At 39.1% G+C, this 14788-nt stretch overlaps 1 protein-coding gene across 1 annotated transcript in view; it reads right to left on the bottom strand.

The window, feature by feature from the left end:
* Positions 1-14788, bottom strand: part of LOC114906402 (protein WWC3-like) — a 145031-nt gene that overhangs the window by 25278 nt on the left and 104965 nt on the right.

The following is a 14788-nucleotide window of genomic DNA, read 5'->3' as shown; positions in this document are numbered from 1 at the left end:
GTTTCTAAAAGTCAAACAAAGGAATAAGTAGAGAAAGCAGGATGGAGAGACCCCTTAACAAATATTTACTTATACAGCCCACAGGCTCAAGGTGAATGCAAGGAGTGAGCTCATAAATTACTCAGAATTATCACAGAGCTTTTTCCAAAAACTGCCGACTGGTCAAAGATTCAGCAATGTAAACAAACACGAGATGAATCAATCCTGGATCACTATGAGAGGTTCAAGGAGACTTTTAAACAATATTACGGCATGACACCCAAATCATTCTTTAACCACCAAGATGATTCTTTGCTTAACTCCGTCTTTTTAGAAGGTCTGGATGAGGAATCGGCTACTCTAAACGACACGATTTAGGCATGTTAATCATTTAGACATGATTTGTCTGGATCACATACAAATGCCCTTGTCATGCTGGCTGACCAACTTTTCAAAAGTATTAAAAAGAAAAAGATGCCTCTATAAAAATTATGAACATTCAGTTGCAACAATTAAATAATCAATGTCAGTCTAAAGTTAACCCAACCCTATTCAATCTGCGACTGGTAAATTCTGAAATTTGCTTTTACTGAACAACACCGGGTCATTACTGGGGAAACTGCAAGACAAGAAAAGAGAGACCTAGAAGGGAAACCAGATATAGACTGTAATTTCAAGTTAAACAAGAGTAAGGCTGATCTGAGGGAACATGGGGAGTCTTTCCCCTTCTCCTCTCTAACACCCTGGAAGAAATAGAAATGATTATATGAGAAGAAAACAATTAAAGCAGTAATAGACACAGGAGCTACCTTTTACATTTTGAACCCTATCAAAATTAAAGGCTCTCTCTCTCTAACACCTCAGGACAGATGGTAGGGGTTTCTAATGCAAATGTTAAGACGCTTAAATCATTACCTTTAGAATTATAATTAGGAGAACTTAAACAAAGGAGCTCCTTTTTCCTACTAGAATATACCCCTACGAACCTGAAAGGTATGGATTTATTAGAAACTTATGATGCTCATATTTCTTTTACTGTTAAGGGAGAAATGGTTTTAGCCCTAAAACATTACTCAGATGTCTTCATCATATAATGTTTGTGACTGAGAGTGAGCTGAACAAGAAACTGCCAGGCTTAGTACCTGAAGAATTGGGGTCACTTGATCCTACTGACATAGGGAAAATACATTCTGCAGCAGCCATTAAAATCACCACAGACCAAAATAAACCCCTGTCCAATATTAGTCAATACCTATCGAGGCGGGAGGCCACAGAAGAAACAGAACTTTTGATATCAGCTTACATTAAGAAAGGGCTTACTGTGCCTTACACTAGCCCTTGTGACACTGCCATACTGCCAGTTAAAAATCTAACGGCAAGAAAATTGAAATTTCTCAAGCATCTTTTCCGATCACAACGCTATGAGACTAGGTATCAATTACAGGACAAGATCTGTGAAAATCACAAACACATGGAGGCTAAACAATACACTACTTAATAACGAAGTCATCACTGAAGAAATCAAAGAGGAAATAAAAAATACCGAGAAACAAATGACAATGGAGACACGATGACCCAAAACCTATGGGATGCAGCAAGGGCAGTTGTAGGAGGGAAGTTTGCAGCAATACAATCCTACCTTAAGAAACAGGAAACGTCTCGAATAACAACCTAACCATGCACCTAAAGCAATTAGAGAAAGAAGAACAAAAAACCCCCCAAAGTTAGCAGAAGGAAAGAAATAATAAAGATCAGATCAGAAAGAGATGAAAAAGAAATGAAGGAAACGATAGCAAAGATCAATAAAACTAAAAGCTGGTTCTTTGAGAAGATACACAAAATTGATAAACCATTAGCCAGACTCATCAAGAAAAAAAGGGAGAAGACTCAAATCAATAGAATTAGAAATGAAAAAGGGGAAGTAACAACTGACACTGCAGAAATACAAAAGATCATGAGAGATTACTACAAGCAACTCTATGCCAATAAAATGGATAACCTGGAAGACATGGACAAATTCTTAGAAATGCACAACCTGCCAAGACTAAATCATAAAGAAACAGAAAATATGAAGAGGCCAATCACAAGCACTGAAATTGAAACTGTGATTAAAAATCTCCCAACAAACAAAAGCCCAGGATCAGATGGCTACACAGGCAAATTCTTTCAAACATTTAGAAAAGAGCTAACACCTATCCTTCTCAAGCTCTTCCAAAATATAGCAGAGCGAGGAACACTCCCAATCTCATTCTACGAGGTCACCATCACCCTGATAGCAAAAGCAGACAAAGATGTCATAAAGAAAGAAAACTACAGGCCAATATCACTGATGAAAACAGATGCAAAAATCCTCAACAAAATAATACCAAACAGAATGCAACAGCACATTAAAAGGATCATACACCATGATCAAGTGGGGTTTATTCCAGGAATGCAAGGATTCTTCAATATACGCAAATCAATCAACGTGATACACCATATTAACAAACTGAAGGAGAAAAACCATATGGTCATCTCAATAGATGCAGAGAAAACTTTCGACAAAATTCAACACCCATTTACGATAAAAACCCACCAGAAAGTAGGCATAGAGAGAACTTTCCTCAACATAATAAAGGCCATATATGACAAACCCACAGCCAACATCATCCTCAACGGTGAAAAACTCAAAGCATTTCCACTAAGATCAGGAACAAGACAAGGTTGCCCACTCTCACCACTCTTATTCAACATAGTTTTGGAAGTTTTAGCCACAGCAATCAGAGAAGAAAAGGGAATAAAAGGAATCCAAATCAGAAAATAAGAAGTAAACCTGTCACTGTTTTCAGATGCCATGATACTATACTTAGAGAATCCTAAAGATGCTACCAGAAAACTACTAGAGTTAATCAATGAATTTGGTAAAGTAGCAGGATACAAAATTTAATGCATAGAAATATCTGGCATTCCTATACACTAGTGATGAAAAATGTGAAGGTGAAATCAAGAAAACACTCCCACTCATCATTGCAACAAAAAGAATAAAATACCTAGGAATAAACCTACCTAAGGAGACAAAAGACCTGTATGCAGAAAATTATAAGACACTGATGAAAGAAATTAAAAATGATACAAATAAATGGAGAGATATACCATGTTCTTGGATTGGAAGAATCAACATTGTGAAAATGACTCTATTATCCAAAACAATCTACAGATTGAATCAATCCTTATCAAACTACCACTGGCATTTTTTACAGAACTAGAACAAAACATTTCACAATTTGTATGGAAAGACAAGAGACCGCGAATAGCCAAAGCAATCTTGAGAAAAATGGAGCTGGAGGAATCAGGCTCCCTGACCTCAGACTATACTACAAAGCTACAGTAATCAAGACAGTATGGTACTGGCACAAAAACAGAAAGATAGATCAATGGAACAGGATAGAAATCCCAGAGATAAACCCACGCAAATATGGTCGCCTTATCTTTGATAAAGGAGGCAGGAATGTTCAGTGGAGAAAGGACAGCCTCTTCAATAAGTGGTGCTGGGAAAACTGGGCAGGTACATGTAAAAGTATGAGATTAGATCACTCCCTAACACCATATACAAAAAGAAGCTCAAAATGGATTAAAGACCTAAATGTAAGGCCAGAAACTATCAACACCTTAGAGGAAAACATAGGCAGAACACTCTATGACATAAATCACAGCAAGATCCTTTTTGACCCACCTCCTAGAGAAATGGAAATAAAAACAAAAATAAGCAAATGGGACCTAAGGAAACTTCAAAGGTTTTAAACAGCAAAGGAAACTATACACAAGACCAAAAGACAACCCTCAGAATGGGAGAAAATATTTGCAAATGAAGCAGCTGCCAAAGGATTAATCTCCAAAATTTATAAGCAGCTCATGCAGCTTAATAACAAAAAAACAAATAACCCAATGCAAAAATGGGCAGAAGACCTAAATAGACATTTCTCCAAAGAAGATATACAGACTGCCAACAAACACATGAAAGAATGCTCAACATCATTAATCATTAGAGAAATGCAAATCAAAACTATGATGAGGTATCATCTCACACCAGTCAGAATGACCATCATCAAAAAATCTAGAAACAATAAACGCTGGAGAGGGTGCTGAGAAAAGTGAACACTCTTGCACAGCTGGTTGGAATGTGAATTGGTACAGTCACTATGGAGAACAGTATGGAGGTTCCTTAAAAAAGTACAAATAGAACTACCATATGACCCAGCAATCCCACTACTGGGCATATACCCTGAGAAAACCATAATTCAAAAAGAGTCATGTACCACAATGTTCATTGCAGCTCTATTTACAATAGCCCGCAGATGGAAACACCCTAAGTGTCCATCATTGGATGAATGGATAAAGAAGATGTGGCACATATATACAATGGAATATTACTCAGCCATAAAAAGAAACGAAATTGAGCTATTTGTAATGAGGTGGATAGACCTAGAGTCTGTCATAGAGAGTGAAGTAAGTCAGGAAGGGAAAGACAAATACCGTATGCTAACACATATATATATATGGAATTTAAGAAAAAAAAATGTCATGAAGAACCTAGGGGTAAGACAGGAATAAAGACACAGACCTACTAGAGAATGGACTTGAGGATATGGAGAGGGGGAAGTGTAAATTGTGACAAAGCGAGAGAGTAGCATGGACATATATACACTACCAAATGTAAGGTAGATAGCTAGCGGGAAGCAGCCGCATAGCACAGGGAGATCAGCTCGGTGCTTTGTGACCGCCTGGAGGGGTGGAATAGGGAGGGTGGGAGGGAGGGAGACGTGCAAGGGAAGAGATACGGGAACATATGTATATGTATAACTGATTTACTTTGTTATAGAGCAGAAACTAACACATCATTGTAAAGCAATTATACTCCAATAAAGATGTAAACAAAAAAATCTAACGGCAAGAGTTGGAGATTTGTACAAGGTTTGAGATCTATCAGTGCTACTATCTTCCTTGCCATTCTGCAGTGCCAAATACCCATACCTTACTGTCCTATATCCCTAAAATAGTGACTTCTTTACTGTGAAAGATTTCTGCAGTGCATTCTTTAGTATCCCTGTACATCCTGATGCCCAATATCTTTTTGCCTTTGCTTGGAATGAACTATAATATACATGGACCATGATGCCACAGGGCTACACTGAAAGCCCCACTTACTTTTCCCAGATATTAAAAATGTACTTACAGGGGAGACCTTCAAGACGGCAGAGGAGTAAGACATGGAGGTCATCTTCCTCTCCACAAATACATCAGAAATACATGTACCCGTGGAACAACTCCTACAGAACACCTACTGAATGCTGGCAGAAGACCTCAGACTTCCCAAACGGCAAGAAACACCCCACATACCTGGGTAGGGCAAAAGAAAAAAGAAAAAACAGAGACAGAAGAAGAGGGATGGGACCTGAACCTCGGGAGATAGCTGTGAAGGAGGAAAAGATTCCACACACTAGGAAGCCTCTTCACTGGCGGAGATGGGGTGGGCAGTGGGGTGAAGCTTCGGAGCCATGAAGGAGAGTGCAGTAATAGGGGTGCAGAGGGCAAAGCGGAGAGATTCCTGCACAGAGGATTAGTGCAGACCAGCACTCACCAGCCGGAGACGCTTGCCTGCTCAGCCACCGGGGCAGGCGGGTGCTGGGAACTGAGACTTGGGCTTCGGAGGGCAGGTCCCAGGGAGCGGACTGGGGTTGGCTGCGTGAACACAGCCTGAAGGGGGCTAGTGCGCCACAGCTAGCCGGGAGGGAATCCGGGAAAAAGTCTGGAACTGCATAAGAGGCAAGAGACCATTGTTTCAGGGTGCGCGAGGAGAGGGGATTCAGAGCACGGCCTAAACGAGCTCCAGAGACGGGTGTGAGTCACGGCTGTCAGTGAGGACACAAGAGATGGGATTGAGACGCTAAAGCTGCCTGCTGCCACCACCAAGAAGCCTGTGTGCGAGCACAGGTGACTATCCACACCACCCCTCCCAGGAGCCTGTGCAGCCCGCCACTGCCAGGGTCCCATGATCCAGGGACAACTTCCCCGGGAGAACGCAAGGCGCACCGCAGGCTGGTGCAACGTCATGCTGGCTTCTGTGGCCACAGGCTCACCCCACATCCGTACCCCTCCCTCCCCCCGGCCTGAGTGAGCCAGAGCCCCCGAAGCAGCGGCTCCTTTAACCCCGTCCTGTCTGAGCGAAGAACAGACGCCCACCAGCGACCTACACGCAGAGGCAGGGCCAAATCCAAAGCTGAGCCCCGGGAGCTGTGAGAACAAAGAAGATAAAGGGAAATCTCTCCCAGCAGCCTCAGGAGCAGCGGATTAAATTTCCACAATCTACTTGATGTACCCTGCATCTGTGGAATACATGAATAGACAACGATTCATCCCAAATTGAGGAGGTGGACTTTGGGAGGAACTGTAGACTTGGGGTTTGCTTTCTGCACTTAATTTCTTTTTGGTTTTATGTTTATCTTAGTTTAGTACTTAGAGTTGATTATCACTGGTAGATTTATTTATTGGTTGCTCTCTTCCTTTTTTTTAATATATAGATATATATTTTTTTCCTTTTTTTCTTTTTGTGAGTGTGGACGTGTATGCTTCTTGGTGCGATTTTCTCTGTACAGCTTTGCTTTTACCATTTGTCCTAGGGTTCTGTCTGTCCATTCTTTAGTATAGGTTGCAGCACTTACTATCATTGGTGGATGTGTTTTTTGGTTTGGTTATGCTTTTCTTTCTTTCTTTTTTATTTTTCTCTTCTTAATTACTTTTTAATTTTTTCAATTTTTAATAATTTTTTTATTTTAATAACTTTCCTCCTCCCTCCTTCCCTCCCTCCCTCTCTCTTTCTTTCTTTCTTTCTTTCTTTTTTTTTCTCCTGAGCTGTGTGGCTGACAGGGCCTTCGTACTCTGGTCGCGTGTCAGGCCTGTGCCTCTGAGGTGGGAGAGCAGAGATCAGTACACTGGTCCAACAGAGACCTCCCGGCTCCATGTAATATCAAACAGCGAAAGCTCACCCAGAGATCTCCATCTCAACGCTAAGACCCAGCTCCATTCAGTGACCAGCAAGCTTCAGTGCTGGACACCCCATACCAAACAACTAGCAAGACAGGAACACAACCACATCCATTAGCAGAAAGGCTGCCTAAAATCATAATAAGTTCACACACAACCCAAAACACACCAGCAGACGTGGACCTGCCCACCAGAAAAACAAGATCCAGCCTTATCCGCCAGAACACAGGCACCAGTCCCCTGCACCAGGAAGCCTACACAGCCCACTGAACCAACCTTACCCAGTGTGGGCAGACACGAAAAACAACAGGAATTATGAACCTGCAGCCTGAGAAAAGGAGACCCCAAACAGAGTGAGTTAAGCAAAATGAGAAGACAGAGAAACACACAGCAGATGAAGGAGCAAGATAAAAACCCACCAGACCAAACAAATTAAGAGGAAATAGGCAGTCTACCTGAATAAGAATTCACAGTAATGATAGTAAACATGATGCAAATTCTTGGAAATAGAATGGAGAAAATATAAGAAACATTTAACAAGGACCTAGAAGAACTAAAGAGCAAACAAACAATGATGAACAACACAATAAATGAAATTAAAAAAAAATTCTCTAGAAGGAATCAATAGCACAATAACTGAGGCAGAAGAACAGATTAGTGACCTGGATGATAAAATAGTGGAACTAACTACCACAGAGCAGAATAAAGAAAAAAGAATGAAAAGAATTGAGGACAGTCTTAGAGACCTCTGGGCAAAAATTAAACACACTAACATTCGAATTATAGGGGTCTCAGAAAAAGAAGAAAAGAAAAAGGGTCTGAGAAACTGTTTGAAGAGATTATAGTTGAAAACTTCCTTAACATGGGAAAGGAAATAGTCAACCAAGTCCAGGAAGCACAGAGAGTCCCATACAGGATAAATCCAAGGAGAAACATGCCATGACACATATTAATCAAACTATCAAAAAAGAAATACAAAGAAAAAATATTAAAAGCAGCAAGGGTAAAACAACAAAAAACTTACAAGGCAATCCCCATAAAGTTAACAGATCATCTTTCAGCATAAACTCTGCAAGCCAGAAGGGAGAAGCAAGTCATATTTAAAGTGATGAAATGGAAAAACCTACAAGCAAGATTATTCTACCCAGCAAGGATCTCGTTCAGATTCGATGGAGAAATTAAAACTTTTACAAACAAGCAAAAGCTAAGAGAATTCAGCACCACCAAACCAGCTTTACAACAAATGCTAAAGGAACTTCTCTAGGTAGGAAAAACAAGAAAAGAAAAAGACCTACAATAACAAACCCAAAACAATTAAGAAAATTGTAATAGGAACAAACATACATATCTATAACTACCTTAAATGTAAATGGAGTAAATGCTGCAACCAAAAGACACAGACTGCCTGAATGGATACGAAAACAAGATCTGTATATATGCTGTCTACAAGGGACCCACTTCAGACCTAGGGACACATACAGACTGAAAGTGAGGGGATGGAAAAAAGATATTACATGTAAATGGAAATCAAAGGAAAGCTGGAGTAGCAATTCTCATAGCAGACAAAATAGACTTTAAAATAAAGACTATTACAAGACACAAAGAAGGACACTACATAATGATCAAGGGATCAATCTAAGAAGAAGATATAACAATTGTAAATATTTATGCACCCAACATAGCAGCATCTCAATACATAAGGAAAATACTAACAGCCATAAAAGGGGAAATTGACAGTAACACAATCATAGTAGGATACTTTAACACCCCACTTTCTCCAATGGACAGATCACCCAAAATGATAATAAATAAGGAAACACAAGCTTTAAATGATACATTAAACAAGAGGGACTTATTTGCTATTTATAGGACATTCCTTCCAAAAACAACAGGATACACTTTCTTCTCTAGTGCTCATGGAAAATTCTCCTGGATAGATCATATCTTGGGTCACATATCAAGCCTTGGTAAATTTAAGGAAACTGAAATCGTATCAAGAATATTTTCTGACCACAATGCTATGAGACTAGATATCAATTACAGGAAAAAATCTGTAGAAAATAGAAATACATGGAGGCTAAACAATACACTACTTAATAGACAAGAGATCACTGAAGAAATCAAAGAGGAAATCAAAAAAATACCTAGAAACAAATAAGAATGAAAGCACAATGATCCAAAACCTATGGGATGCAGCGAAAGCAGTTCTAAGAGGGAAGTTTATAACAATTCAATCGTACGTCAAGAAATAAGAAACACCCCAAATAAACAATCTAACCTTACACCTAAAGCAATTAGAGAAAGAAGAACAAAAAAACCCCCAAAGTTAGCAGGAGGAAGGAAATCATAAAGATCAGATCAGAGATAAATGAAAAAGAAATGAATGAAATGATAGCAAAGATCAATAAAATTAAAAGCTGGTTCTTTGAGAAGATACACAAAATTGATAAACCATTAACAAGACTCATCAAGAATAAAAGGGAGAAGACTCAAATCAATAGAATTAGAAATGAAAAAGGAGAAGTAACACTGCAGAAATACAAAGGATCATGAGAAATTATTATAAACAACTATATGCCAATAAAATGGACAAACTGGAAGAAATGGACAAATTCTTAGAAAAGCACAACCTTCTGAGACTGAACCAGGAAGAAATAGAAAATATAAACAGACCACTCACAAGCACTGAAATTCAGAGTGTGATTAAAAATCTTCCAGAGAACAAAAGCCCAGACCAGATGGCTTCAGATGGCTTCACAGGACCAGATGGCTTCACAGGCGAATTCTACCAAACATTTAGAGAAGAATTAACAACTATCCTTCTCAAACTCTTCCAAAATACAGCAGAGGGAGGAACACTTCCAAACTCATTCTATGAGGCCACCATCACCCTGATAACAAAACCAGACAAGGATGTCACAAAGAAAGAAAACTACAGGCCATTATCACTGATGAACATAGATGAAAAAATCCTCCACAAAATACTAGCAAACAACATCCAACAGCACATTAAAGGGAGCATACACCATGATCAAGTGGGGTTTATCCCAATATATGCAAATCAATCAATGTGATAAACTATATTAACAAATTGAAGGAGAAAAACCATATAATCATGTAAATAGATGCAGAAAAAGCTTTTCACAAAATTCAACACCGATTTATGATAAAAACACTCCAGAAGTAGGCACAGAGGGAACTTACCTCAACATAATAAAGGCCATATATGACAAACCCACAGCCAACATCGTTCTCAATGGTGAAAAAATGAAAACATTTCCTCTAAGATCAGGAACAAGACAAGGTTGTCCACTCTCACAACTATTATTCATCATACTTTTGGAAGTTTTAGCCACAGCAATCAAAGAAGAAAAATAAATAAATGGAATCCAAATTGGAAAAGAAGACATTAAGCTGTCACTGTTTGCAGATGACATGATACTATACATAGAGAATCCTACAGATGCTACAAGAAAACTACTGGAGCTAATCAATGAATTTGGTAAAGTAGTACGATACAAAATTAATGCACAGAAATCTCTTGCAGTCCTATACACTAATGATGAAAAATCTGAAACAGAATTTAAGGAAACACTCCCATGTACCACTGCAACAGAAAGAATAAAATACCTGGGAATAAACCTACCTAAGGAGACGAAAGACCTGTATGCAGAAAACTGTAAGACACTGATGGAAGAAATTAAAGATGATACAAACAGATGATATAAACAGTGTTGTATCATCTGCGAAAATGACTATACTACCCAAAGCAAGCTACAGATTCAGTGCAATCCCTATCAAACTACCAAGGGCATTTTTAACAGAACAAGCATAAAAAATTGCACAGTTTGTATGGAACCACCAAAGACTCTGAATAGCCAAAGCAATCTTGAGAAAGAAATATTGAGCTGGAGGAGTCATCAGGCTCCCTGACTTCAGACTATACTACAAAGCTACAGTAATCAAGACAGTAAGGTTCTGGCACAAAAACACAAATACAGATCAATGGAACAAGATAGCCCAGAGATAAACCCACGCACATATGGTCACCTTGTTTTTGATAAAGGAGGCAAGAATATACAATGGAGAAAAGATAGCCTCTTCAATAAGTGGTGCTGGAAAAACTGGACAGCTACATGTAAAAGAATGAAATTAGAACACTCCCTAATACCATAGACAAAAATAAACTCAAAATGGATTAAAGACCTAAAGTAAGGCCACACACTATAAACTCTTAGAGGAAAATATAGGGAGAGCACTCTATGGCATAAATCACAGCAAGATCCTTTTTGATCCACCTCCTAGCGACAAAAAACAAAAATAAAAAAATGGAACCTAATGAAACTTCAAAGCTTTTGCATAGCAAAGGAAACCATAAACAAGACCAAAAGACAACTCTCAGAATGGGAGAAAATATTTGCAAATGAAGCTACTGACAAATGATTAATCTCCCAAATTTACAGGCAGCTCAATATCAAAAAAACAAACAATCCAATCCAAAAAATGAGTAGAAGACCTAAACAGACATTTCTCCAAAGAAGATATATGGATTTCCAACAAACACATGAAAGGATGCTCAATGTCACTAATCATTAGAGAAATGCAAATCAAAACTACAATGAGGTATCACCTCACACCAGTCAGAATGGCCATCATCAAAAAGTCTACAAACAATAAATGCTGGAGAGGGTGTGGAGAAAAGGGAACCCTCTTGCACTGTTGGTGGGAATGTAAATTGATACACCCAATATGGAGAACAGTATGGAGATTCGTTAAAAATCTAAAAATAGAAGTAGCATACAACCCAATCATCCCACTACTGGGCATATACCCTGAGAAAACCATAATTCAAAAAGAGCCATGTACCATAATGTTCACTGCAGCTCTATTTACAATAGCCAGGACATGGAAGCAACCTAAGTGTCCATCAACAGAAGAATGGATAAAGAAGATGTGGCACATATATACAATGGAATATTACTCAGCCATAAAAATATACAAAACTTGAGTTATTTGTAATGAGGTGGATGGACCTAGAATCTGTCATGCAGAGTGAAGTAAGTCAGAAAGAGAAAAACAAATACCATATGCTAACATATATATATGGAATAAAAAATAAAACTGGTTCTGAAGAATCTAGGGGCAGGACAGGAATAAAGATGCAGACGTAGAGAATGGACTTGAGGACACGGGGAGGGGGGAGGGTAAGCTGGGACGAAGTGAGCAAGTGGTATGGACATATATACACTACCAAATGTCAGATAGATAGGTACTGGGAAGCAGCCGCATAGCACAGGGAGACCAGCTCGGGTCTCTGTGACCACCTAGAGGGGTGGGATAGGGAGGGTGGGAGGGAGACGTAAGAGGGTGGAGATATGGGGATATATGTATATGTACAGCTGACTCACTTTGTTATACAGCAGAAACTAACACACCATTGTAAAGCAATTATACTCCAAAAAAGATGTTAAAAATAATAATAATTTTTTAAAATGTGGACTTAATGTGATCCAGCTTTTCCTCATAAGTCAATTTTCATACCATATGTAGATTATTTGCTGTTGTGTTCAAACCCTTGATACATAATCAGCAAGACACCCTGTACTTGCTTCAGAAGTTAGCCTCAAAGGGATATAAAGCACCCAAAGAGTAATTACAATTTTGTGAGGCTAATGTAAAATACTTAGGATGTTTGGTATCTAAAGAAGGGGTTTCAATTGCTCTAGAGGCAATTTGGCTTTCCCTGCTCCTAAAACAAGAAGGCAAGTAAGGGGATTTCTAGGCCTTGCAGGCTACCAAAGGAGCTGGATTCCAAATTTTTCTTTAGTATCTCGACCATAAATAATTTGCCTAAACAATACGAACCTGAACCTCTTGGTTGGGGAATTGACCATTGCAAAGCCTCTGGTTTCTCTAAAGGGCTTCCTGGCAAAGGGGCATCCGAACTATGATTTTCCCTTTTTTTCTCTTTGTGCATAAAGGGTGCCACACTAGGAGTATTAACTCAACTGTACGGCAGTCACTAATGACCAATAGGATATTACTGCCAGCAGCTAAATCCAGTAGCTAAGGGCCTCCCCCTTGCCTCCGAGCTGTCACAGCAATAGCTGTTGTTTGTCAGACAACAGAGGAGACAGTCATGAGTCACCCTCTCACCGTCTTTGTTCCCCACTCCATGAAAACTCTACTAAACTCTCTTCACACACAACCTTATTCAGCGAGCCATTTAACTTGAGGTTTAATCATGAGATTGTATTCCTTTCACCAAACATAATTCTCCACAGGTGTAATGAACTTAGTCCAGTGACCTTGCTCCCAGAAGAATCAATAGCAATAATGAAAAGTAAGATTGCATTGTTTTAACTGACAATTTTTTATCTTAAGAATCAAATGGCAATAATGAAAAGTATGATTGCATTATTTTAACTGACAGTTTTTTATCTTCTAGGATTGACTGTCAAGAAAGCCCACTGGATAATCCTGACTTTATATTATTCACTGATGGTTCATACTTAAGAGGACCTCTTGGAATGTACCAGGCTAGTAACGCTGTCGTTTCTCCACTGTGTATCCTTGAAAATGGGCCCTACCTAATATCTTTTCTGCCCAACAGGCTGAACTAACAGCACGAACAAGAGTCTGTCATTTGGCAAAAGGAAAATCTGCTAACATTTACACTGACAGCCTCTATACTTTGGGGGTGGCACATGATTTTGGTATGCTTTTGGGAAAAAAAAGAGGGGGGATTTTTAACAACCTCAGGACAGCCTGCCAAAACTGGGAAACAAGTAGCAGAATTACTAGATGCAATTCTGTTGCCATGTGCACTTGCTGTTATTAAGGCATGGGGCCGTTCAAAGGCTGACACTGCAGAAGCAAAAGGAAACTCTCTAGTCGATCATGCTGCCACGACAGCAGCTCTGAAAAACAACAACAACCAACTAACCACTGTCTTTCCCTTTCAGACTCCCAGTAACCTTACTGATATACTGCTGAAGTTTCAGGGAATGGTGTTTGCTGAAAATGGTTAAAGCTTTCAGAAAAAGGAAAAAGACACCTAAACACAGAATGGAGGAAGAGTCAACTAACAAAGAGCTGTGGACAGGTCCAAAGGGAAAGCCTATCTTTCTGTTTGGAGCTCAATATCCTATTTCACAATATATTTATGAGTTAACTTATTGGAACCCAGATAAGGTGGTATTATGACGTAAACAATATTTTTCGAAGCCTATTTTACAATAGCCCAGAAGGTTTACTCAAGATGTGCAACTTGTCCAAAATATAACCCAGGGAAGCATTTACACAGTTCTCAAAGAAATTTCCCATCACCTGCAGGTCTTTTTGAAATTTTGCATGTTCATTTTATACAAATGCCTCACTCAGAAGGTTATCAATACATTCTTGTTATAATTTGAATGTTTTCACATTGGGCTAAGGCATTCCCATGCAGAAAGGCCACAGTGCAGTAAGTAGAGAAATCAATTTTAGAAAGGGTGATACCTCTTTGAACCATCCCCTCAGAAATACATAGTGATAAAGGAACTCATTTTACTGGCCAAATTATTAAGAAAATTTGCAAGATTTTTCCAATTACACAGCACTTCTATTGTGTTTATAATCCCCAGTCTTCTGGTTAGCAGAAAGAACAAATGGAACAATTAAAAAACAACTGGCTAAAATTATGGATGCTTATTCCTCACCTGGCCTAAGGCCCTTCCATTGGTTCTCAACCTCATATCCACCCCTCTTGGCAAACATCACTTCTCTCTCTTTGAGATGATCACAGGGA

Source organism: Monodon monoceros, unplaced genomic scaffold (genome assembly GCF_005190385.1).
Source record: "Monodon monoceros isolate NGI ecotype Baffin Bay Population unplaced genomic scaffold, NGI_Narwhal_1 Super_Scaffold_22, whole genome shotgun sequence".
In the NCBI taxonomy this organism is placed as follows: domain Eukaryota; kingdom Metazoa; phylum Chordata; class Mammalia; order Artiodactyla; family Monodontidae; genus Monodon; species Monodon monoceros.
Note: the sequence above shows the minus strand (reverse complement) of the source record. Positions and strands in the feature narration are given on the sequence as shown.